The sequence below is a fragment of the Lacerta agilis genome, chromosome 1 (genome assembly GCF_009819535.1).
Source record: "Lacerta agilis isolate rLacAgi1 chromosome 1, rLacAgi1.pri, whole genome shotgun sequence".
Taxonomy (NCBI): Eukaryota; Metazoa; Chordata; class Lepidosauria; order Squamata; family Lacertidae; genus Lacerta; species Lacerta agilis.
The window spans coordinates 52,417,651-52,445,379 of NC_046312.1; the positions used below are offsets into that span (position 1 = coordinate 52,417,651).

The window sequence follows — 27,729 nt, forward strand, 5'->3', positions numbered from 1 at the left end:
CAGCCAGTTTAGCAGCAAGTCAACCTCATACTGAGCCTCAAGTGGCAGCAGCAGTTCTATCTGCCTTCTGTGACAGGAGTCACTTCATTTTGTGAGACCCAGCTGGCATTAGCAATTGTCAGCTCCGGCAGAGCAGGGGAGAGTGTGGTTCCATTGGGGCTTCTAAGCAGGAGGTGGGCCAGAGAGATAGCACAATGGGCTCCCCTTGCCTAAGTACTTCTAAGTTAGTAGGGGCATTGGGGGCTAGCCTTGAAGGCCATTCTCTCTCCTGCTCTCAATTCCTTGCCTGAACTCCTAAAGATCGAAAGTCCAGCTTCAGATTCATGACAGCAAATTAACAAATCCTCCCTCTCTCCCTCTTCCCCGTGTTTATCCTGTTCTTTCTTTCCCCCCAGCTTATGGTCTGCATCCTGTTTTCATTCCATCATCTCTTTTGCAACTGCCTTCAAACTCTTATCTTGGAGTGAACTGTTCCTAAATGGATGCTTCTTTTGTCTTTCTATTAATAAACATGTTTTACTTAGTTATTTTCTTGAGTTAAGTTATTTTCTTCACTATTTCCTTCCCAGAAACTTTATGGTTACACTCTACTATCTAGGCAGCACCAATACTTTGGAACTACCTTCTCTTGAGCTCAAGCAGGGATTTTTCACTGTACTGTTTTCGGTGACTGCTAAAAACATTCCTGTTTAGACTAGCTTACCCAGATGTTTAGAAATTTGAACTTGTTTCAGTATTTTAACTTTTGTATGCTTTTTTGTAATTTTTGTAATTTTTTTTTTCTTGATTTTACTATTTTTTGTTTTATAAATCGCTTTGAGGTTTGTTTGTTTTTACTGTCAAGCAGTGTACAAATTTCATGAAATAAATTAACAATATATAAGAAAATCTAAAACCAGGGGTCCTAAGGTTTGTGTGTGAACTCCGGCTCATTTAACTAATGTACTGCCAGCAAGCTGTTGTTAATTTAGGTTAATGTACTAGTTTCTGAGTCAGCTCTACCAGACGCATAACAATATGTCCTTTGGAAGGAATAAATTCAGGGGCTGTGGAGTAAAGTACTTCTTCTGATTAATTCCCCAATCACTCATATTTATAAAAAAGAATAAGAATCAGGTTCAGATGTATGTCAGATACAACTACTCCTGAGCAAGATGGTAACAACTGTGCCCTATTCTATTGCTTCAATGGAATTGGAGGCTGTTCTGCATGTTATACTTGAAATGGGAAGTATCCCCTTCTTAATTTCCAGTGAGTACACATATATATTCTCGACCAATTCTGAATCTAGCCAGGAAAAGTTTGCCTGTTATTTGTACTAGTTGGTTGTTGGACTGTACTACTTCAAACTAAAGTGTTGAGGTAGGGGTAAAATTTTACAGCAAAAAACAAGTGCTTACCTGCATATAAATAAAACTAGTCCATAAGAGAGAAGTCTAGCATTTTAAATTGCAGTTCAGAACTCTACAATTCTCAGATGATAGCCAATATTATGCAGGTGGATTCTCCATATCCCTTTTCTCTCCTACAGAGAGAAGGAGGGGCAGGTTACCCCACACCAGACCTGCCCCAGAAAGTCTCACAAGTGTTCAAAGCAGATTTGGTGAATGTACAAGAGGCTGCAGGGGGGAGGACAGGAAGAGTAAGTCATGTTGCACAAGCGGAAGTCTGTTCTGCTAGCAGACAGGCGCAGTTGGATCTCAGCCTCTTGTCTGCTATCTCATTCTGCCCAATGTGTTTCCCTCGATCCAACATAAATTTAAGGTTGCTTGAATCCATTCATTTTGTTGGATTTAAGCCTGTTTAATTTTGTTTTGCGTGCCTCATTATGTTTAAAGATGTTAAGATTTCCCTTAAAGCAACTTTGTTCTATATCAGTTTACTGGAAAGATGATGATATGCAAGGCTGAGTAGTGGAAAGACATTTCAGTTAACCAGCAAAGGTAATTGTGTAGATTCCCCCCAATCCCAGTCATAAAATGTGTAGATATCAGCAATTTACCCTGCACAGTACAGATTTGGAAGAAGCTCAAAGTGTTTGGAATTGCTACATTGGCACTAACTACAGAACTGTAATAATATAACCAGTCATGACACAGTGGGCTTTTTGGCGCTAACATCTCACTTTTTCTGCAGCAGAATGCAAAGTCTGTCATCCTGTCATTCTATTTCGCCATCTCATATTTTTCCTCTTGCCTCCCTTGACCTGGAGAAATTGCTCTTCACCCTTCCCTCTTCCCCCTCCCCTACTGACACACAGTGTTGAGATTCAGCAACTGACTGAACTGGCTCTCTTGAGAGTCAGCATAGGATAATGCCTTCTAAGAATCTCCTTCCAAATCTTTTTTGAGGGGGAGAGAGGGACTTGATTTAATAGTCTAGTGCACACCTGTTTGCTGAAACATCATCACAGCAACTGAGTTTATATATTTAATCAACAAAATAAGCACACATACCATGTGAAGAAGGCCGGCAGGGAGAACAGATATATGAGAGCATAATCCATCGGTGTGTGCTTTATTCCTGTGCTTGGTTTCCCCCAGAAGCTAACTGCGTGAAAGACTGTTATTTCTTTATTCTAGAAGCATCTAAAAAAGGAACCCACATTTTAAGGAAGGAATGAAGCTAACTCTATACTTAAAAAGCAAGCCAGAAATACTCGGAAATGATTACAAGCTGTGCTTTGGGAGTCAATCACAAAAATGTAGCATTTATTCGAGATCTTAGATATGAGTTTGTTTGCCTCATGTATGTTTTGCTGGAATTAGGATGGACACTCTGCACATGCCGCAACATCAACAAAGTCTTCATTTGGGAAATAAGGTAACAATGCCAATCCACATTTAAAAAGCTTGATTAGGATAGGAATGCTCTTGAAATTGCACTGCGCTCCAGGCTTGCAATTTAATGAAATTCAGTTCTTTCTCCAACAAAGTGGTCCAACAGATCAGGAGCTCTAAGACCAAATGCCTATGTAGGTAAAATGGCATCATGTAGACCCACTGGACCTCCCAAATAGGAAATAATCCAGAAAATGGGTCGTGTAGACTGAAAACCTGACTACCAGCAGGGACATGAAGGCTGTGCACCACAATGCGGACCCATAGAATAGGGTTGGGAACCTGGGCCCATTCAGATGGTTTTGTACCAAAGCTCTCTTAATCCTTGACCATTACTGGCTGTGGCTAAAGGAGTTCACAACTCAAGGGCCACTAGCTGTTGAAGGCTGCCAAAAGGAGTGCTTAGCTCATGTAATCTTGTCCCTTTGAAGCAAGTCAACAGTTCCTAAGGTGAACACTGATTTTTGATCTCACATTTTCCCACTTGTTCTGAGCTCAGTGAGAGACATGGCGGTTTTCACTGACAAAAGTATTTGTGAACATCACATCTCCCCCATTCTACATGGCATGGATACACAGACCACATAATATCTTTCTACGTTCCATTTTAGCAGTTTGTCATGTAACCAGTGACAAGAAAAAAATGCATGAAGTTAACAGCGCCCACACAATGTGCATGTTCATCGTTATTTCCATCTCTAACAGCTCCCATTAGTAATGCTAAGGGTGATGAAGAATGACTTGCTGTGGGAGTTATTCAAGTAAATAAAAGTACTAGCTGGAGTAATGGCATATGGCAAGATTCCATCTTTGCATCTATTTTGAGAATCTTTTAAGAATATTTACATTTTAATGTGTTTGGAGTAGGAATCTCCAGTCATATTTCTTCATTATCTTTCTGCACCAAAAGTTCTAAACTGAATCCCATTCATTACAATTTTTACTATTATTTTTCTTTTTTAAGAAGGAGCTGTGGGGCTCAAAATGAAAGTTGTTCCTTTAGTTCTGTTATTTTGTAAAAGCTCTCCTTTTTGTATTTTTGTAAAAGTTATTTTGTAAAAGCACACACACACACACACAACCAATATGTCCAGGTTTTATTCTTTCTGTGTAATATAAGCCTTACACTGCACAGAGGAAAATGTAGATTGTCAATGACAGTACTGGAATTCCCAATTTAATGTTTGCTGCCAACTTGCAAAGTAACAGTACAAGAGGTGGTTACAGGGGGAAATGCAGTAGGTCAGTACAGTCTGCAAGAAAGCATCTCCTGCAACCTCTGTAGATATCGGTAACTTGGACCAGGCCTTTCAGTGGGGCTTCTCCTTCTCTGTGGAACAACATCCCTGTCAAGATACAACAGGCACCCACTATCTGTGCTTTCCAGAAACAATAGAAGATATTTTTGTTCTGACACTCTTTCTCAGCTGGGAAAAATGGTCTCTGTCATGGATGTCCATTGCGGTGTTTGCATTGAACTGCTATTTATTTTTATTTTCAATACCTGTAGTTTTTTTCCCTTTTGTTTTTTCATCAGAAAATAGCACAAAGAGAAAGAGAGAATGAGTTGTTCGCATGAAAATTCACCAGCATTTTACTGCTAATTTCTCCTAATATACAGAAGTTTGTATGCAATTTTGTATGCAATTTTGGCAAAGCAGCTTTCCCAAATATATGCAGTTTTACATATATGTGTACACATAATTGGACTACAGAACTATATTGCAAAGTACAGAGCAATGGGTGGCTGTGTTTTGGTTCTCATATTCTGCAAATTAGATTCACCTTTAAATGCGAACTGAATCAAATTCCTCTCTCATTCCTAGTAGGGCTTTTGTTTTCTTCACCTTGCAGAAGATAAGGACTTGCTAAGTATAGATTCCACCCCATGCAGGGAGAAGGAATTGGAGAAATTAACCCAAAGCAGTGGGAAATCGGGGGCATTAACCCCAATAAACTAGGGAAAGTAACGATCGGCTGTTTGGCAAAATATCTCAGATCTAAACCAACAGTGACACAGTCCATAAACTACTGATTCCCTCTTCCCTAGCCAACATCCCCTCCTGACTTAAATGCATCCAGAATACCTACAGGATTATGCCTTATTTCCCAGGGGGTGGTATTTAAATTACTGTTTTTAATTAATGGGATTTTCTAAGCACAACTGAGTTCGGGCAAACAGAAAGGAGTACTCAAAGCACTGCAATTTAGATACTGAGGCATCCTGTTGGGACTATTCTATCAGTTGGTTATTCTTACGTCTGATGGGATAGGGTTGGGAATAATGGCCAGAGGAACTAGCACGAACCAGTGCTATTCTCTAGCCCATATTCAAAGGACTATTACAAAAATGCACCTGTGTTGCTGATACGCGTAGTAATTTTTGTATATATCTTTGTGGAAACTTTGAAGCCTTATATTATGGATGTGTAAATTTGCATATTTTAAGTACTAATATGATTTGGTTTGTATTATCAATGAAAATTTGTGTATATATATCCGAGTCTTGAGAACTACTGAAGAAGCCCAAAACTTTTCATGGGAGTGTGCCACATGCAAGCCCCAAATAAAGGGCCCCATTGGGGGCGAATAATGGCCTCCTAAACTACAGGATTGCCTGGGCGAAACAGGTGAAAAGCGCCGCACCCTGTCGTGTCATTTCCATCTTCATCTTTATTTACATCCTTATTAGCATTTGTCTGGAAAATCATCTACTCTTCACGTTATTGGAAATATCAGTGAATTTACGTTCATTGATATCTTCAGGTATCTAAAGGAAATCTAAGGACCGAGTTTAACATCTGTAAGACTGTTTTCAGACTTGTCGAGTTACAAATCCTTGTGGCTTTTGTATAAGAGTTTATATATACTTTTCAGAACTTTGATGATCAATATATGATAAAGAATATATTATTGACTTGGGGATTATTGTGCACCGCTAACGTGTTGCATATATTATACTAGATTACTACATATTCAAAGGACAGTGGCCATGGTGAATGGAAGAGAGCAGATGACTCATTTTCTTTCCAACTGCACTGCTCTGCCCACTTGGTGTAGAGATTGAATGTCTCCTATGAGCTTGTCAACAAAGCTATTATTCCACTCATTGGTCAATATATGTTCATTTTCTGCTGACTGCCCTGGGAATCGATGCATTGTATGCTGATCTTTTCCTCAAGTTCATTTTCCTCGAGACGCTAATGTCTAATCCTCTGTTCATCTGCATCATGCAAACGTCCTGATTATGTGGCTTTCCAAATGCTGAAATAATAATTCTCTTCAGTGGAAACTCAAGGACAAAAGGAGGTGATAAAAATTTATCTGTGTCTTTGTGAACCTCTTTCTTAATTGAAGCAAGCAACACTGTGGTTTCATCTCGCCCGTCTCTCGTTCACCATCTCCTACTTTCTCCCCCTTTCTAACTTGAATTTTACTGGGGTGTGTGGAATTGTTCTGGATACAAGAGCATAAAACATAAACAAAGATGTGATTAAAAAGATGCCAAATAGATAAAATTTAGAAGCTAAATATACATTTTAAAAATGCATTAGGCATATGCTTGCATCTTGATTACCCCACTCCCTCCAAGAATACAATTTATATACTAGTACAGTCGAGTCAGAAACAAAGCAGTGAAAGCAGATCATTTTACAGTGTATAAATGACCCTGTGTATCTTTGGCTTGGAGTGTTAACATTGATATAGAGGATAAATGGGAAACAATGTTTTTAAAAAAGTAATTTTTCTACTTCATTACTCAAGTCATCCAATCTTGTTTCCTTAACTTTCTTGTGGTTGTAATATCCCAAGATCTTTGATGCTATGAGCAACAGACAGTTGGTAAATTGGACTTTCTTGTTGTTTTGTCATTTAGTCGTGTCTGACTCTTCATGACCCCATGGACCAGAGCACGCCAGGCACTCCTGTCTTCCTCTGCCTCCCGCAGTTTGGTCAGACTCATGTTGGTAGCTTCGAGAACACTGTCCAACCATCTCCCCTCTGGCGTCCCCTTCTCCTTGTGCCCTCAGTCTTTATCAGCAGCAAGACCTTCCAAAGCTGCAAAGGGAACCTCTTTCCACCTCCACTGAGAAGAATTAGCAAAGAGGCAAACAGATGATCATGACAAAGAATTCACTGAATGTTGTCAAATATAGAGTTCTACAAACCTTGAACACAGAGAGAGATGTATCAGTTGTTTTCACAGCCATGCAAACAATTACCAGATACCCTTTTATACTTTTTATTTTTTATTTCTGTTGTGTATTGAAGTGTAGGCACAACACAGGAGTGAGTAGTCAGCAACGGGTTAATGGGAGTGATTATTTTTAATTAGCTGCACCTGGGTTGGCTTGGAGCCCAGGTGCTATATATAGCTGGAGAGCTGGGCTTTTCGGCGTCTTTTGTTACTTACCTGATGAGATGAATAAAGATACTTTCGTACCACTGCTGGCTGGACGCACTATTTAACATTGGCGACGAGGATGGGATTGAGCGCTGCGAGATGGAGAGAGAAGAGAGGCTGGGGTGTTGGGGCTCAGAGACTGAGATGGTGGGTCAGTGTTCTTCGACCAGTGTCCAGCCCCAAAGTGAGAGAGTACGGCCACCACCAAGGATCACGAGAGTGGTTCGTATAGAGGGGGTGCCCTGTGAGCTGGAAGTGGACTCTGGGTCGGGGTTCACGATCATTTCAGAGGGCACTTTCCGTAGTTTTTGCCCCCAAGCGGGCCGTGATTGTCTTCGTCCCCTTGATTTCATCTTAAGAGACTTTAATCAGAACCCGGTGCCCGTCCTAGGTGTTGGGAATTTCCATATTCAACACAGAAAATTTAAAGGCAAATTGCGAATTGTGGTTGCTGGGGGCTGGCGGCCAGACTTACTGGGGCGCGATTGGTTTGAGGCTTTCGGCATCCGCCTGGAGGGGGCCTACAAGGTAGAGTCAGCACCGTCATCTTTTGATGCGCTGTGTCAGGAGTTCGCAGTTGTTTTTGACGGACAGTTGGGACGATACACAGGACCACCAGTGTCCTTTGATCTGGACCCGGCTGATTGCCCTATCCGACTGAAGCCACGTCGTGTACCCTTTGCATTGAAACCAAAAAATGATGAGGAGTTGGACAAACTCGTAGAGCAGGGGGTGCTGGAGCCCGTCTCACATGCCCACTGGGAGACCCCAATCGTGTGCCCTTTGAAGGCAAATGGCGCAGTACGGATCTGCGCGGATTATAAGTGTACTTTGAACAAGGCGCTGCAGCAAAATGCCTACCCAGTGCCAGTGGTAAGTCATGTGCTCGCGTCCCTGGCAGGGGGGAAGATTTTTGCGAAATTAGACTTGGCGCAGGCCTACCAACAGCTCCCAGTAGATGACACCACAGCAGATGCGCAGACAATTGTTACTCACTGGGGAGCATTTCGGGTTAAGCGTTTGCAATTTGGGGTCAGTGTGGCCCCAGGAATATTTCAGGGACTGATGTGCTTTGCCCTCATTGACTATAATGGAGAATCTTAAAAAAAGAAAGGAAAAAGTACTGTATGTGTTTTCCTTTTCGTGTAAGTTTGCAGGCAGAGTTGACTAACCCTGCTGAGTTCCAGGCAGATCCATCCAGAAGTTTTCATCTAGAATGAAGACAGATAGAATGAAGTATTATTCATAGATCTGTAATCTCCTCTTAGGAAACCAAACAATTCGGGGGGGGGGGGGGAATACGTCTTGCCCTCATGGCCAAAACTTGGAGAAAACTGACAACCCACGAGGAGAGCATTTCTATTTATTTACTTCAGCATACCTCCCCTAAATCACTGTGATTGGATTGCATTGGCCGGGGGACAATTCACTTTGATTAGCCTTGAATGTCATAACAAAAGATACCTCGAACTTCTCAACCAGCTCCCTCCACCCCCTTTCCCCTTTTCTATCCCAAGTTCCCCCATCAGCTTGGTTTCATTTCTTGGAAAAGATGGGAAGTGTTTCTGCATTTAAATGACTTGGAAAAACAGAGGCAGCAGAGCTACTCAGAAGATGTTGGCATTCCTGACCTTTCCTCAAATACCTTGCTAACAGCAAGATCCTGTTCAGGAAATTGAGTCTGTCCCAAATCAACCTAATTTTGCCTTTTTATTTGGGGTACAAACAGATCCAATGCACATCCCTACTAAATCACAGAATTGTAGAGTTGGAGGGGACTCTGAGAGTCATCTATTCCCACCCTCTGCTATGCAAGAAAATCTATCTGTTCTATGGAAGCACGATTGCTGGATTGGAGCCAAATCTATTTTCATTTCTTATGTAGATAAGACATTTGTTGAGGATGCTATATAGGCATCATAACAACATCTGGTTGAAGCAGCAATAGGTGGCTGCCTTATGTTCCAGAATATATGCAAACTAAGTTTGGTTCATCTAACAGATATTTTCTGAGAAGAGTTATTTGCAGCTAAACAGCAGGATTATGAGGATGATAAAAGTAATAGTGGTGCTGTTGCATGTTTCTTGTCCAAATCTATTTTATACAATTTTCAGTTGTTTGTTTTTTATATTCCTAGGAATTATCTGTAGAGCTAACTCCATATTTCTGTGGATCTGCAGTTGCCTGAGGGAGTTCCCCTTTGTCTTAAACTTGCCTCTAGGTGGGTGCAAGTGTCCTCCACTTGGGTCACACTTCCATCTCCCCTCATTAAAAGACAGGTCCCACCCCTGTCCCCAGCAGCACTTCAGGCAAATCTGTCCATTCAAGCTGTGCAGTTGTGATGAAATCTGACATGGCAGTCATAGGAGGAGATGAAGCCAACAGAACAAGGAAGGGAACAAGCGGTGTGGTGAGCAGTGGCAGCTCCCTGAGTGTTTAAAACACCACCATCTTCCTGCCTGTTCTTGTCCATTACTTGATCAGCAGGCCAAATGGAGAAAGGTGGTCCTGCTTGAGCATCAGAAAGAGTGCACAAGCCTCCTAGAATGATGGATGGAAGAAATAATTGGGGAGTCACCATAACTCAGTGGTAGAGCATCTGCTTTGCATGCAGAAGGCCCCAGGTTCAGTCCTAGTCCTCTCCAAGTAGGGCTGTGAATGATCCCTGCCTGAAACTCTGGAGAGCTGCTGCCTGTCAGTGTAGGCAATACTGAATTAGATGGACCAAAAGTCAAACTTGGTATAAGGCAGCTTTCTATTCTGCAATAGATTTGTGTGGTCAAATGGACACCTGGAAAGGAGTACAGAGAAACACCTAACAAGGAAATAAGTCTGTTCAGGTGTATATAAATTTGTTGTACGTGACAATTGGTTTTGTAGGATATGCTCCTTCATGTATATATGTTTAAAAACAATGTGTTCTACAACACTGCTGTTAAATCGTGGTAATAAAGCAAAAACACAAAGCTCAAAGACATTTTCATATTTTCTATTGGTAGGCTACAATAAAATAAAGCATGTGTAAAAAAAGTAGCACTTGTATAAGTAATATCCATCGCAATGGTATAAACTACACAGAAGAAGAACTGAGCAATGAATGGTACACAGATATTTAATATGTACATATTTCTAGACATTTTCTAGGCAATAGAAAAATATGCATATGAATCTAGGAAATAACTATTGTGACTTGACATCTATTATGTATTATAAATTTAACAGAGGTTGGGGGGGGTTTCTTTTCTTTTCAATATATATATATATTGCAGAGCTTGGACTCTTATGACTGTCTGTGGCATTGTAGGCTGTTGTGGCCATATATTTCTGACATTAAGAAATAGGGGTAGGGCTACATCTAGTTTTTGTGTAATTTAGTAAAATCTTTGCCATAATAGTGCTTCTTCCTTTGTTGCTTCAAGTCATTATGGAACACAAAGAATAAGAGGTGTATATAAATATAAAAATAAGTTATTAAATTAAAAGGAGTATTTTATTTTATTCACAGAATCTGAGAGTCCCAGGTGGAGACTTTGAAAGGATTAGGCAGAAATGTCTAGATTTCTGATATATTCCTGGTCTCCCAGCAATGTATTGGGTCACATTCAGTTTTGCCTTCATTCTATTAGAAAAAGGATGTTTGAAATTAGATTACCAATAGTTACCTGAGGTTATCCCAACCAGCAGTTTGAAGTTGTTGTGCTCAGCATTTGAGAGGAAAGAATGTGCAGTTTTGTTTTCTGAAACATGGTAATAATCGCTGTTGTTAGAGCAGGCAAAAAGACGAGTCTTGGCAAAATTCATTTTGAGGCATCAAAATTTATAAAGCAGAAAATAGAAGCTGGTGATGGATGACATCCTTTCGTCAACCTGACAAGAAATGCAGCCCAATCAGAATCTAAAATGTGAGGACCACAAAACAAGCTGAAATGATTGGGTGGGGGCAAGCACACTTGATTGAAACATAATGGAGGATGAGGTTTTGTGTTGTTGTTTTTCAAATGAACAAACATGTATGTGATGCAGATGGATCCCACCTCCTTTGAAAGGTTGCTGTACCAGAAAGGTGGGAACATCATAACCAGGATCAGTGCTCACAGAAAGTTGGGATGGAAGGATCTGACTATCAAACATTTGTATTCTGTGGGGGGGGGGGTTCCCCCTCCCCATCTATATATGAATCAAAAATACTTTAACCTGCTAAAAATTATTTTTCTTTTCCTTTTGAGAATGAATGTGTGTTTAATCAAAGCAAACGAAACCTGCACAATCTGCCACATTTCATTGTCCAAATGTTCATCTGCTAAACTATCACTTTCATGCATGTAGGTCAGGGAGGAATCCAGTTTTCTCTATATTTTGGAGCAGACCTTCCAATTTCATCCCTCATGCATGGATCTGGTAATAGATTAAGCTACATAACCAACGAACATACAGTTTTAATGAGATGGTCTGGGGGCTGCCTCTTTTCCCACTTAACATTTTCAGTTGCTAAGAGCAGATCTGTGGCTGGGCACTAAAAAAATCTGTTTTAAAATGTTCTCAAGAAGTAAGTGTCTATCATAACATGCAGAGCCTTCATATGGGAAGAAAGATGGCCGCTCCCATATACCCATGTCGGCAGCCATCTTTTCCCCATACAATGTCCCTGGTAGCCTTACAAGGATAGAATTTTTTTCACATGTATGCACTTCCATGAGGACTTGCTAATGTATCTTCATAGTCTAGATAATTATCTGAAATGTTCCATTGATGGACTACAGTCTTCCCAATAAACATTTTGCCCCTGCTGTTAAGTGGGGAGTCCAAAATATGGTCATTTTTACTCTTAGTCACTTATTCTGGTTCCCTATTGGTCAGGAAAAAAGATTTGGGAGCACTATGTTTTGATCCAAATAACGTACCACCCTGTCCTATCATATTGTCATCTTGAAAATGAAAGACAAGGACAAATATCATCTGGGTAGTAGTTTTTAATAGCTTTCTGGAGAATAAAAATATCTGATCTTGCCTGGGAATGGATCATTTCTTGTCCTCTGTTGTGTGCATTTCCAGAGACAATATGTAACCTCCTTGCAGAAAATGAAATATAGTGATAGCTGGTACAAGTAATAAAAGATATGAAATTCATTTGAGATTTAATAAAACAATATTGAGAGATTGAAAATACTGTCTCTGAACTCTTCTGACATAGTGGCTTCCATAGCTTCCATTAAACATAATATATGCTTGAGGATTATTTTCTAATACCATTCACTGTATTTACTTTTTTAAAAAGAAGAAAAGGGGATTTGAAATATATTTGAAATTACCGAAAGTTTTGGAATTTTTAATTATCAGTGCAGTTGTCTTTTAAATTAATCCCTAAAGAAAGAAACTGGCTTTGATTATTCTTTTTTTTCTGTCCACAGTTTGAAAAGGATGGTAGCTCAGATTTACCATAGGTTTAACTTGATAAAATCAATTTATGAAACCGCTACGTTCATCAGATAGACTGTCTACTCAAAAGATTGACAAGCACTGATGGTTTGTGCTTGAAAAAGAAAAATGTGGATACAGATAGATTACATAAATTTGAAGGAGATATGCCTGCCCATACCTTCAATATGAGACAGGTTGCAAAAATATATGAGGGTGGTACCATATATGCTATTCATGATCCAACCTTCTAGATAGATAGATAGATAGATAGATAGATAGATAGATAGATAGATACTTTATTGTCATTGTACATAGTGCAGCGAAATTGAATGCCATCCCACATTTATCTATACATTCATTGGAAGGTCTGAACAGATCCTTTCATATGTAAATGCACTTCTGTATGGCCAGGATCCTTGCAGAAAGCAGCCTGTAAACCAGGCATAGGCAAACTTGGCCCTCCAGATGTTTTGAGGCTACAATTCCCATCATCCCTGACCAATGGTCCTGTTAGCTAGGGATGATGGGAGTTGTACTCCCAAAACATCTGGAGGACCAAGTTGCCTATGCCTGCTGTAAACAGAGTCCTTTTTGCATAGTTTTATGTACACCAGGCTCTGTTCAAAGTCTTGGGATGTGAGTGTAATACAGGGTGTGCAAAGGTTTTGAAATAATAAATCATGCCTCAAGAACTAAAGCAAGGCCATTTCTGGCAGATTCAGGGCTTGTCTGAGTTTAAGTAGTATCTCTTCACAATAACCCTGAACTGAAATGGAAACTCCAAAGTGGTTCACAGCACTTCAGGAATTCAGATTGTTTAAAATGAAAAATGTGCAGAATATTTCTCCCCAAACTTGTCATATAAGAAAAACACCAAGTTGGAGAGATGAGAGAGAGCAAAGGCTCTTGTGGGACTGACGGACAGGTCTAGCTTCTAGTGAGAAGGAAGGGTTTTTACCAGGGCTCTCCAATCACAGTACTTTGGGGGCAGGGGTGTTGATGTAATGTTATAACTTGGTTATTGTTGGTTGTAAATTCACCACTAGTTCTGCTAGTGCTGCTTGCTTGGAAAATGCTGAACATTCAAATCCGTTTGCCTCTGTGCCACATATCCACTCCTGTCAAAACATTTTTACACTTAGTTTCTGTGACCTTTGGTGCCAATTAAGCAGAATGCAAGCCTGAAGCATCTCCCCCATTCACCATAACTTCTTAGCTACTGCCTCTATCCTTCTGAGTTTATTTTCCAGGTTATTTTCCCAGCGCAGCTCTTTGATGTATGCCGTTTTTGTGATAAAATGGTTGTTCACAAAACTACAGCGAGGAAAGCAAATTTACTCCCCAAAATTCAGTTTTAAAGGTACATAGTAAAAACAACAACCCTAGGCTGATTTGCCTGCAGTTTTATAGTACAGTGGTACACTGGGTTACGTACTTAATTCATTCCGGGTTACAGTACGTAACCCGAAAAGGACGTAACCTGAACAACTCGTCAAAAAACTGGGGAAAAACAGCGAAAAATGCTCTGCGCATGTGTAAATCGTGCGCACATCGGGTTGCGCTTCCGGGTTAGCAGAGTTCGTAACCCGAGGTACCACTGTAGGTGTACCTTTATAAGCATAAATTTGTAGAGCTGGAAGGGACCCCAAGGGTCATCTGGTCTAATTATGCAAGGTGGTTACATATTGTGTCTGGAAATGCACACAACAGAGGACAAGAAATTATCCATTCTGTTGGGAGCTGCCCAGAGTGGCTGGGGAAGCCCAGTCAGATGGGGTATAAATAAATTATTATTATTATTATTATTATTATTATTATTATTATTATTATTATCCATTCCCAGGATCTTGTTGCTTTAAAGTAGGGTTGTAATTTTTTCTTACCGGTAATTTTATTTTTTATATTTTTTGCAAAACTGCTTTGAGGTTGTTGTTTTTTTACAATCAAGCAGTGCATAAATTTTATGAAGGGGGATACACTTTTGAGTTACTTGGTGGTTTCTGAGGTACTGCCCACATCCACTGGCACTGCTGTGCACTCATAGAGAATAGTGAAAAATAATTTTTTGCTCCCACTCAGTTGCACTCATGACCTGGCAGGTTGTGCCTAACAAACTGCTTCACTAAATATTCTGTTTTCGATATTGCTTTTCATCATTGAACAGAAATACGTGCAGTTCCACCAGAAAAAACCCATCATCACCTCTTCTTAAATTTAAGAAGAGTTTGTTTTTGGCAACTGTAGCAACCTATTATTGTTTTGTGGCTATTTTTGTGGAGAAAATGTGAAGCATTTGAAACGTTTTAGCATTTTTAAAGACTGTTTTGAATAGAATGAATTAGTTATTTCAACGTCAATATTTTCCCACCCAGGTCCAAGTGAAAAGAAAAACAGTGGGGAAGGGTCAGAGGGAAGAACAAAAGCAAATTGCCCTATTCAATCTGTTGATGAGGCGACATACAGAGTAAGAGAAAACAAACAAACCAGGAAATGGACTCCATTTTGGAAATTTGGGATGTTTTCCAATGAAGACTCCTGCACAGGTAATCAGTTATTTATTTTTTCATTTCAAGTTCTGTGACATTTCTCTCTTCCAAGAATGTGTGCATAGCTGCACTGTGAGTGCCATTTCTATTTCATCCATGTCATTTGTTTTTAGTAGTCTGTTACAAAGAGGAGGAAAACAACCTTATAAAAAATATTACTGCTGATGGTGAATTATTTTTTGGAAAGTGATGTTAAGCTGACCTTAAAATTGATTATGTTGGACACTTCGGTGAAGTTGAAATAGCAGTAGGACAGACTCTTCTGCATGAGTCTTATGGATTTGTCTGACTTTGTTGACAGCTTTCCATGTTGTGAATGTGGGTGCAAATTGTGACATTATCACAGAACATAGTGTTTTGGATAATTGATTGCCCCCCCCCCTTGTGGGCTCTAAATTTGGCTCTGGCAGCTTGATGCTGCAATCAAATGAAGTTATTTTGTATTTAGCTTGGAAGAGAACTTGCTGCATTCCATTCAGTATCATGATAACTTTCAAAGTCATTCTTCCATATGTGAATTCAAACTGGTGTGTCCAGATGCAAACCATTTACACATCCTAAAACAGCCTTTCCCAAGCTGCTGTCAACCTGATGTTTTGGACCAGATCCAGTAGGCATGGTGAACAATCAAATGTGTAGGGTGTGTATTTCAAACCCTCAGGAGAATGTAAGATGCTCTTCTAAAGGACTACAGGAACTTCCTGATATCATTTTAAATCTTTTGATCAAAGTTCAAAACCATGCCAGGATAGCTGAGGCTGGAATACTATATTAATCTAAAATAAGCCTGCTAAATTACATTGTCATCATCTCAGCACAGTAGATTTCCATTCTAGCGTGTTGCATTACAGAAGAATGTAGCTTATTCCCTCCCTGCCCCCAAAGACACAACAAACCTTTCCCCCCAAGTTCCCAAGCTATGGAAGAAGAAACCCAAAAGGCTTTCAGTCCATTGGCTTCTTCCACCTGCTGTTGGTTAAATCCCAAAGTAAAATTGGGTCGATACAGGTGGTCATGATAGAAAACTAGCACCTTAATAATCTACTACCTTAATATGACGAAAAGCCAACTCTCTAGAGTTCACCAGCAAGTGGCAACTTATCCTAGTACTACACAACACTTCTTTGAGCCATTTCAATTTGCCTTGACCCATTAATATGACAGAAACAGCTTCAGTGGCCCTAGTGGATTACTGGGGGTGGGGGAGATTTTAAAGCAGCCATTCATCCCTTCTGATTATTCAGGACTCTTCACTAGCACTTCACACTGTGCAGTACAATCCGTATTGATCTTATATGAAGTGAGAAGTTGGAATGCCTTGTTGGCATCAAGTAGGAAGTCTACTAATTTCTTTCCTTTCCTTGGAGAAGACATCCAAAGGGTAACCCACCTTGGAAATGCTTCTTCACTAGCTTGGGAGCTTATGTGCAGTTATGTATGGTTTTGTTTTGGCACCTCTCTTTTTCATTGTCTACATGAAGCCACCAAAAGAATTTGACTGTAAATTTGAAATTAGGGTTTATCAATATGCTTATTACACACTGTTCTGCAATTCATTATCTAATCAGTTCCTAGCAAGCATATTGTTCTCTTCTGAGACACTATCTTGGAATGATGGTTGTATAGAATCAGGTCATTCTTAACTGTCATTTGGACCAGCCAGAAGTGATGTCAGTGGGAAAGTCAGGGAATGTTGCAGAAATAGGTTTACCTTTTACCACTGGGATGTTGGTGGGAATATTCCAGGCTTTTTGTTGTCCTCCAATTGTATTGCTGACCTTTTGATTGATTTTTATTGCAATTCTTTTATTTGTTGTATTGATTACTTTATTTTTAGTAATACTAATTATTTTATTTTCATGTTTTTAATGGTATCAGGATTTTCATGTTTTTAATGGTATCAGGATTTTATTATGGTACGTTCTTACCTGCTTGTAGTTGCTTCAAACTTCGCTGACACGATGGATAACAAATGCTTAAATAACTCACATAATTAACAATGTATGATGAGCCTTATTGAGCCTACAGTGATTATTGTTGCTCTAATGGGCCATGACAATTGGAAGTAAAATAATTTGTTGATAGAAGACTTAAACAATAAGATACATCTGACAAACCTATGTGAGTTGAACATTTTGTGCTCTAATTTATGTGACGATCTAAAAAAGAAAAACATTTAAAGAATACATTGTGAAAAGGAAGGAACAAAAAGGTCCAGAATGTGTTTATTATTATTATTTCTAAAGACCACACATTACAGAAAATAGTGTAACCAGCATGATGCAGCCTTGTGAGCAAGTCAGGATAATGCATGGTGCAAACCAATAATAATAACTGTACCTGGAAAATAAAGGTCACCGATCATAGTTAATTCCAAGAAATAATCAAGGATTTGGTAGGACCTAGTAGTACAAAGTGAGAGTATATGTATATATTTATTTCAACCTGAGAACATCTATTCATTGTGGACAAGAGAAAGGAGGAAATTATAGGAAAGGCTGAAAATGTATTTTTGTTTGAGGGAGGCAGGCATATTATCCTGATACAATTTATTTGGCTTACACGGGATAAAAGTGTACTCTATAAAGTAAAGCTTCCCACAATTTCTCCTCCACTGTACAGCACTTTGCTCAAATTAGATTACAGGTGAAATCGACCCCTCAGACGCATGACTATTGTAAGAGGAGGGGAGGAGATTTTCTCTGATTGCCCTGTCCTACTGTAGCTCCCTCCCCTCCCCAAAATATGTTCCTGAGGGTTGGAGGAACTTACAGAAGAGTGTAGATGGGCTGATTCAAAGGATGAATTTGAATAAATTCTCTCTCCTCCATTTACATTATCCGATATGCTTGCTGGGTTAAAAAAAAAAAAAAGTTGCATGAGTGGAATGCCTGTAACATTAGTCTAAGAGCTCCTAAATGGATCAGATGCATTATTTCATTTATTTGGAGGGAGGCGGTCTAAACACGGATTTGACTGTGCATGTGGCTTAAATGCCTTAACTGAAATGAACAGAGACTCCACAAGTTTGCATTCATGCAATTGTTGTCTTGTTCTGTCTTTTGTGGGGTAAATAATAATATATCTACCAACTTTTGGAAAATCAGTTTTACTCTTCCAACTGACCTTGAAGAACCTATTATGTGTAGCTACAAATCTCATCAACCTTAGCGCATCAGAATCTGGGCTAGGAAGCAATTGGCAAAATAAATTCTGGAACTGGTTTATATGCTCATGGCTGCCAGGTGGAATCTGCCAAGGAGAGGACCTGCTTTTTTTTACATATGGATGATACACATTGAGATTTTCTGGCTCCTCCCAAGGTAATATTTGCTGTGGCAAACGTAGGGAGATGATTCAAGAAACGTGGTGGTGGTGGTTTACTTATTACTTCAAGTCTTACTACAATTGACTGTCAAAATAGCTGCTGTTTTAGGCTTCATCTTGACTGGTGGTTCCCAGAACTGCTTTCTGCCATGCACACAACGGCATGGGCAACTTCAGTTCTGTACATTCTATCATTACAACTTCTCCATTTAAGGAAAATATTGCATCTTTATTTATTTGTGTGTGTGTGTGTGTGTGTGTGTGTGTGTTTATTTACCCCCTCCCAAAGGAATGGTCTGTTAACTGCCTAGGCCCCGAAAAGACAACTTTGTGGTCTGTGTCACAATCCAATCTATCTTCTAGGTCTCCTTCTATTCAATTATATATTTATATCACATTTGAATGAGACACAGTCATTAGATCCAGTACAGCCTGTGCATAAGAGATCCTGAATTTCAACTGAGAAGCCTTGTCTTTAAACATTCGCTTCAGATAACATTTTTCAACTAGAATATTAAAAGTGGTTCGGACTTCAAACATTTACAAGACTTTTTAAATTTTATTTAAATGCAGTGGCTTGTGCCCCATGTCAATTTATACATTCACTAGTTGTGGGATCGTTATGAGAAGATCCAAACTTCGCTCATCTCCTGGAAATGAAGAACTCTCTACCAATGCAAACATATATTTACCTTTATATTTTCTTTAATTTAACTAGAACTGAGGCAATATCCCCCCCTCCCCAATTTCTTGTCCATTTCACTAGTGGTAGTCAGGGCTTTTTTTCAGCTGGAACTTGCCGGAACTCAGTTCTGATACCTCTGAGGTGGGCACCATTGCCATTGTAAGAAAACAAGGGAAGTGTTCATGGTGAGTTCTAGCACCTCTTTTTATAGAAAATAGCAGTGGTGGTGGTGTTCCATGTAGGCTTTGCAGGCAAGACCTGACTAGGTAGTCACAGGAGCTCTTTCTTCCATTTTGTGACATATTTTGCCACCACCATTTCTCCCCCACACAATGTCCTTCTTGGGATATCATGTCCTTCATGATATAACAGCATCTTAGGGCCACTGTGAGGAACATGACAGCTCTTCAACTAGTAGAGGCCTCCCCCCACAAAGCCACCAGGATTTTGGGATTTAAACTGATGTGCCTTCATACAATTACTCTATGCAACTTCTGGACAATCAAAAATTATCTTCCAGGGAAGAAGAAAAACAGCCATTTGTTTATGTGAACTACTTGATAGACTTGTTCCTCAAATACTGATCAGGTAGCAAAAGTGTAATGCACCTATAGCAAGAGCTTTCATCCATGTTCTAAAGGGACTCAGTGGTTTAGACCACAGCACCACCTGTGCTCTGTCCCAGCTCCTGCAAGTACCGGTAGATAAATAGGTACTGCTGTGGCAGGAAGGTAAACGGTGTTTCCGTGTGATCTGGTTTCTGTCACAGTGTTCTGTTGTGCCAGAGGTGGTTTAGTCATGCTGGCCACATGACCCAGAAAGCTGTCTGTGGACAAACGCCGGCTCCCTCGGCCTGAAAGTGAGATGAGTGCCACATCCCATAGTCACCTTTGACTGGACTTAACTGTCCAGGGGTCCTTTACCTTTTACCAATGTTCTAAAATATGTAGAAAAAAATTAAAAAGTGACCTTTGTGAAGTTTTTACTGGATTTGAGAAATATCTTTACTTTTATCCAAAGATAATAACTTTGAATTTTATACAGAGTATTACGGGGAAATTTTAAGTGCTCGTATGATTTCTCTGACATTGTGAGATGACATTTTAAACAGATAAGACGACACCATTAGGAGATGGTTATACATCTCTCTGGCAGTTATTTTGATCACACTCTGACTGTGTGAAATTGCCCAATAGCTGATAATGAGCAATCTCTGAACATGTGTTGTCACTGCATGGAACCCATTATGATGAGTCTGTAAATTCCATAACCCAGGGGAAGTTGAGCAGTAATATTGCAAATAAGAGTTCTTATTTGAAGGGTTTTATATTCTTAATCCAACTTTGGATTTATTACACTTGTTCCTGGAAAGCACTGATAAACTAAAAGCCCTGACAAATGCTCAGTCCATGGGAAACTTCCACTCTAGAGTTGAAAATGACTTTGTACATCAGATTGGAGAGTGGGGTGTTTTGGAATTACAGAGCAATTTATTCCAGCAGATAAATTCTGCACAGCTGATATATACATTAGTGAAAAATTACTGCATACTCAGTGAATACTTCTTATGTGGGACAGGACAGGACCCCATAGTCTGCAAGGGTCTTAGCTTGTTGAAAGCAAATCTAGCCATATATCTCATGTTTTGTTTGATGGCCAATCTTCTTCCTTCAGGTAGGCTACTTAAAATGACAGGCACAACTGTTCACTGAAGGCAAAGAAAGGATGTGTATTCTTCACATAAACTGTGTAGATAAGCAACAAAATGGTAAATGGAGCAAATATCTGGACTTTAAGTAAACACTGATGGATTCAATAAGCTCTTGGGATTGTGTAATGACAATGATGTCCAAAAAAAGGCAAATTCCATGATGGGGAATCTTAGGAAGGTGATTTGGAAAAAAGGGGGGAGGGTATATTGCAATTCATTTATATCTATGGGACAGACCATAAAGAAGGCCAAATAATTGATGCTTTTGAATTATGGTGCTGGAGGAGACTCTTGAGAGTCCCATGGACTGCAAGGAGATCATACCTATCCATTCTGAAGGAAATCAGCCCTGAGTGCTCATTGGAAGGACAGATCCTGAAGCTGAGGCTCCAATACTTTGGCCACCTCATGAGAAGAGAAGACTCCCTGGAAAAGACCATGATGTTGGGAAAGATGGAGGGCACAAGGAGAAGGGAACGACAGAAGGCGAGATGGTTGGACAGTGTTCTCGAAGCTACTAACTTGAGTTTGACCGAACTGCAGGAGGCAGTGGAAGACAGGAGTGCCTGGCGTGCTCTGGTCCATGGGGTCATGAAGAGTCGGACACGACTGAACAACAACAACAACAACAACAACAACATGTGACACCTACGTCTGGACTACTGTGTACAGTGCTGGATATTATAGAGTTGAACATGGAATGGACAATTGAAATACTGTGCTAGAGTCAGTGGGGGCTGTTAGGGTGCAGGGCAGGGCAGCTAATAGTGTGCAGAACCAGAGGTAGGTACAGCCACAGAAAACAGTAGATGGATTAGGAAACTGAGTACAGGCTTTCCAGTCCATTGAACACAATGGGACTTCTAAGTAGACCTACATAGGATTTGTTCTATATATTCTACCTCCATTTCTCAAATGGCCAGATACAAAAAAGGACAGGACTCCTGCCCCCTAGTTATGTAGAAGAGGGCAAGCTATTGACGGCATCCATCTGTCTCAGGAGTCAATGGAGGAGTGTGCCTTAGGGGGTGAGGTCAAACTCTTGGAAGGTTACAGAGCCTGCTGTGGCTGTAGAGCAGAGTTTTCCAAACTGTGCTTCACAACACGTTGGTGTGTCGGTTGCAGTGTGTAGGTGTGTCGCGTGAACACTCTTTGTGCTCCTCCTGGGGCTCCAGTAAAACTGAATTACTGTTTTGTGAAATGATGCATGTCTAAAAAAATGTATCACCAACATGAAAAGTTTGGAAGGCTCTGCTGTAGAGACTGATGTGGGAGAGACATGCCTTGTTGCGGCTGGGGCAGATGAAGGCATCCGGTTGTGCTGCTGCAGATGCACCATGACATTTCTTCTCTCTGCGCTCCTTCCAGCGGTCATTCCTCCTCTGGTCACTGCTATGGATGACCACTGCTATTGGAGACCTGACTGTCTCCAGGCACTGCAGCCATCTGCAAGTGATTCCAACATGACAGGGTTGAAGTTTCCAGCCTTCATGCCACGTTTCTATTGCATCTCATCTTTGTAATGCAGAGTTGGTCTGCCAACAGGCCTGGTGCCTGAAGCCAGCTCCCCATAGAGCACGCCCTTGGGGACCTTCCCATCTTCCATTCTGTGGACATGACCAAGCCAGCATAGATGTTTCTAAGACAGGAGTGCGAACATGCTGGGAATGTGAGTTTGGGAGAGCACATCCTTGTTTGAAACTCTGTCTTGCCATGTGACACTCAAAATCCTCCTGACACAGCACACGTGGAATGGCAATCTATATCTTCTATACACAGGCATTAAAGTTTCAGGATCCCTTTCCTCTTTTACACCTGGCCTCTCTCTCGCTCTTTTTCTCATCCTCCTGCATCTGTGCACCATTCTTTCCTAAGCGCAGAGTGCCATGAATGCTTGCATGGGGGTTGTTGTTGTTGTTGTTGTTGTTAAATTACAAAAAACAGCATCTTGTTCTGGTTTCTGTTAGTGCAACAACTTAGTGCACAGTCAGTTAAGTTACTTTGACAACCGAGGCAAAGAATTGCACAAGCACTCACTACTGGGAGTAAAAACAAACAAACAAACAACCCACTAACAAAAAATTAAGTAAAAGTTTGATTCCCTTTTATTATAACCTCAATCTGCTGCCTGAGGCTGCCCCCTCCCTTTTCATAATGACAGGGATAGTTGCATAGTTTTATGCATCCTTTCAGGTACTTTAAAGCACAATGCAGACTAAGGGGGAAAAGTCATTTCAAGCCCTTTCAATTTTGGCTTCTCTTTCTGTCATTCAAAAAAAATAGCCCCCTTTTTATGGAGGTCACCTTCCATCTCACTGGGTGTGAATTTGATGGCAAGAGGGAGAAATGCCTTCTCTCCTTGTTTGTATAACAGAAAGCTTTCAAGCTGATCTCATCACTCTCTGCCTGCATTTTGTAGGCACTGACATCAAGTCAAAAACATTTTCCTTCTTCAGTAAGAGACAGGGAGGAGCTGAGTGCCCATGCTATGTGCTGCATAGAATGACAGGTTGGTGAATGGGAGTAAGGGTACATAGGGCAAATATCAAATAGTAAATGGGGTTGTCTGCATTCGCCTTACATTTAGTTCCAGGCTGACAGCATAACACCTAGAGGTTATTCTCATGATGGGCATCAAAGAGTCAGATGTGAATGGTTTTCCTTGATGTTTTGACTTTTATTTGGGTCTCAGCAGCAAGCGCTGTAGAGGAACAATGCCTGTTGCAGTTTCTCTTCTGCAGTGTTCAAAACTCAATTCAACTAAAACCCTAACAGAATTGCCCCAAGGACAATCAGTTGGGGGTGGCTTCTCAAGTTCCCTGGCAGTTCTGAAGGAAGAATAGTGTGTGAAGGGGGAACAAGCACATATTCATTGTGCATCATCGGGAGCAAATTCAAACCTGTTGGAGAGTTAGTGTCTGCTGCGGCTGTAGACACCAATACAGGAGAGACATGTTTTATCACAGGTGGAGCACATGAAGGCATCCAGTTTTGCTGCAGAAGAAGAACCATGCCATTTCTTCTCTCTGTGATCCTCCCAGCAGTCATTTATCTTCTGGTTACTGCTGTGGATACACAACCTTTCAGTCTCCAGACACTGGGTCATCTGCACGAGATTCCTATACAGTGGGATTCCTTCCAGTAGCACCTTAGAGACCAACTAAGTTTGTTCTAGGTATGAGCTTTCGTGTGCATGCACACTTCTTCAGATACAGTGAAACTTAAGATAAAAATGCTTGAGCTCAACTCTGTCTAATTTCAAATAGGTGATGGAAAGTATATGTGTATATTCTCAAACTTGCCTCTTTGTTGTCATAGATCTCTTTTTTTCCTGGACCAAGCTGTGCCTCAGTTTAATCTAACATTGCATATAAATAAATAAGAGGAGCTATATGATTTACATTGGTGAATGGTTACAATCATCATTAAACTTAAAAGTTTGTAAAGTCCATTGGAAATATTACAAAATTTTGACATTTTCAGTAAATGTTTCAACCAAATGAGTGCCTTCAATACATGTTCAAAGGTCTGTCTGTTCCAGACACAGACTATTTACAATGTCACTGGTGTGTCATTACTCTGCTTTTTGACACAGAGATTTCCTGTATTTCCTATTGGGCCACATGTAGCATTTTTTATTATTGGCAAATGCCAATAGTCACCAGCTTGCTAACATGCACATAAACAGGGAACTCCTGATTTGAATACGACTGCTGACACACAAACACCATTTTCAGCACTGGAAGGTGGCAGAACAGAGTGGGCTGACTTGTGTGATGCCTCAGAACGCAACCCCCCAGGTAAATACTTGCAGTTCAGGCAAAAATCAAAAAAGGCCATGAGTTCCTTTTAAAACATTATAATGCACCCCACTACAACATGGAAATCATGTCCTCTGTTAGAAGACAATACGTGTGAAAGTAGTCCTAACTCCTAAAGGCCTCCAAATTCAAACAAAACTTAGGTTAGACAGAGACAGGGTGGAAATGATTTGTGTGTGTGTGTGTGTGTGTGTGTGTGCGCACACACACACACACACACACACACACATTTGACTTTTCATCCGCTGTTGGAATTGTACATGGGTGTCAGTTGGTGAATTTTTGAGTGTTTCCTTTTTTTTTTAAAAAAAAAAGTGATAACTGAATGTGGAGTGATGTAGGGTGTGTGTGGAAGGTGTGGTCGTTGAGTCTGACAGCTTGCTTCCTGAATTCCTGATTTGTGCTCTTACATGTGAGGATGCTGTTTGGGCATGTGACATTTTTGAGATTCTCAATACATATATTGTAATTATGTTGCACTTTGAAGCTATATCTTGATGTGTTTTGTATTTTTTATTTGATTCACTCTTGTTTCATTTTCATTTTTACTTATGTCTACTGCTTAGATATATTTATTGCTTAATTGTGTTACTTAAAATGCGGATTGTTGTTAATTAATTATTAGTATTGGTTGCAGAGAACATGGAAATTATATATATTTATATAATACTGATTTTTGTTGTTGGAGGGGTTATACTGTTTAGAGATTTGTTGGAATATAAAGCAGCATATAAGTTCAATAAACAAATGGTAAGCCAGTTTTAATACTGGCCTACAGATGCTCTGCTGGTAGTGGGGCATGTCTATTGAAGCCATGGATCCACAGGATCCTGTTCTTCCTTATTCTGCTGACAATCCCAGCAGAGGCTCTTAAAGCACCCCAGCCCTGGAGCTGGCACTGTTAATTCTCTCCTGTTGACTGTAATGAGATTGGTTGCAGCTCCCCATTATGGCTGCTGTAAACTAGCAGGGATTTGGATGTTGCAATGGTTCAGCGGCTGACTTTCCTCCCTCTGTAGGGAGAATTGCTCAGAACATTTTCATCTGAATGCATTCAATTATTGTATTTCCACAACTGCTGTGGGGATGAGGGGCAGGATTGCCATTGATGTGGTATGCTTTTGCTATCATTAGCGCTTGGTTCCAAGTATGGGCCCAGAGCATCTTTACCCATTCAAGCATACATTAATGTACAAGAGCCTGCCATCAATCCACCTCACAAAAGCATCACTAATGACGAATGCAATGCTGTGAGTGGGGAAAAAAACCAGGAGGTTTTACCGTGAACAAGTTGCATTGATGAAGCTCAGTGCTATTGCATTTCCCAAATGTTCTAATAAGTTATTTATTCATGCATTTATTCCCTGGGAGAAATGTTTTTCATGAGGATGGTTTCCTTCTCCTTTCAAGGAAGAGGTGTTTTTCACACAAGAGATGTTAGCTCTATTGATTTTTCTAGTGATTAACATGGGGAAAATGAGTGGTATGCCAACAATACTATATGTTGCAAGTCCACTGTGTTGGACACATAGAGAAGCTTATGCAGGGCAGAAGTCAAGGACTTGAAATAATGTAAACTTCTGTTACATTTGACATTTTGAGCTCCCTCCTCATTTTCTTTTATTTATTTATTTATTATTTATTATTTTTTTGCCGAGGAGTTCTTTGTGTAAAAGTCCATTCTTGGGCATTACTGTCACTTCTGCTTTGACCATGGAACATTAACTCTGTTTTTGTTGCTCACATCTAGCAATGATGAGATGAAACGTGGCATATCCAGGCTGATAACCTAACATTTTCATACTTTTAAATGCACACAGACACACAGACACACACACACACACACACACACACACACACTTAAAACTCTCCTTTTCCTGTTGGCTTCTTTGGTTGACTATTCCCTCTGTTTACAGCAGAACAGTAAGGAAGGTAAAGGGAAATTTCTTTTTCTTTTTCTTGATTCAATGAGGATACGTGATTATGCTAAAAATGAAAATGTTTCAGGATTCTATATTGCAATAAATATCCCTAATGTATCTCATTAGATTCTGTAAGATAAAATGGGGTTTCATGTACTGCAAACCCTGAAGTGGAATGCCTTATAACAGTGGACATGAACTTGTTGGTGAATTTCCACATAGATCATAGGAAGATCTCTTGTACTGGGTTAGACTATTTGTCTATCTAATCTTATAGGGTCTACTCTGATTGACGGTGACTCTTCAAGATCTCAGGCAGTTGTCTTTCATATCATCTGAAACCTGGTCCTTTTAAACTTTAGTTATCAGAGAATGAACCTAAGACTCTCTACATACAAAACACATGCTGTACTACAGTGGTACCTCTGGTTACGAACTTAATTTGTTCCGGAGGTCCGTTCTTAACCTGAACGAGAGTCAGTGTGGTGTAGTGGTTAAGAGCGGTAGACTCGTAATCTGGTGAACTGGGTGAGCATCTCCACTCCTCCACATGCAGCTGCTGAGTGACCTTGGGCTAGTCACACTTCTCTAAAGTCTCTCAGCCCCAATCACCTCACAGAGTGTTTGTTCTTGGGGAGGAAGGAAAAGGAGAATGTTAGCCGCTTTGAGACTCTTTCATGTAGTGATAAAGCGGGATATCAAATCCAAACTCTTCTTCTGAAACCGTTCTTAACCTGAGGTACCACTTTAGCTAATGGGGCCTCCTGCTCCCACCGCCGCACAATTTCTGTTCTCATGCTGAGGTAAAGTTCTTAACCCGAGGTACTACTTCTGCATTAGTGGAGCCTGTAACCTGAAGTGTTTGTAACCCGAGGTGTTTGTAACCTGAGGTACCACTGTACTGAGCTTTGGTCCCTCCCATAACCTTGTAGGGAAGTAAAAAGGTAAAGGTAAAGGGACCCCTGACCATTAGGTCCAGTCGTGTCCGACTCTGGGGTTGCAGCGCTCATCTCGCGTTACTGGCCGAGGGAGCTGGCGTACAGCTTCCGGGTC

The 27,729-nt window shown here is 40.4% G+C and overlaps 1 protein-coding gene across 3 annotated transcripts in view; it reads left to right on the top strand.

Annotated features, from left to right (window-relative positions):
• LRRC4C (leucine rich repeat containing 4C) overlaps positions 1 to 27,729 on the top strand; it is a 593,943-nt gene that overhangs the window by 293,528 nt on the left and 272,686 nt on the right. For all 3 annotated transcript variants that reach the window (XM_033149579.1, XM_033149612.1, XM_033149590.1), the window contains one exon: positions 15,037 to 15,207. The gene's annotated coding sequence lies outside the window, so the exon portion shown is untranslated. The remainder of the gene's footprint in view (positions 1 to 15,036; positions 15,208 to 27,729) is intronic.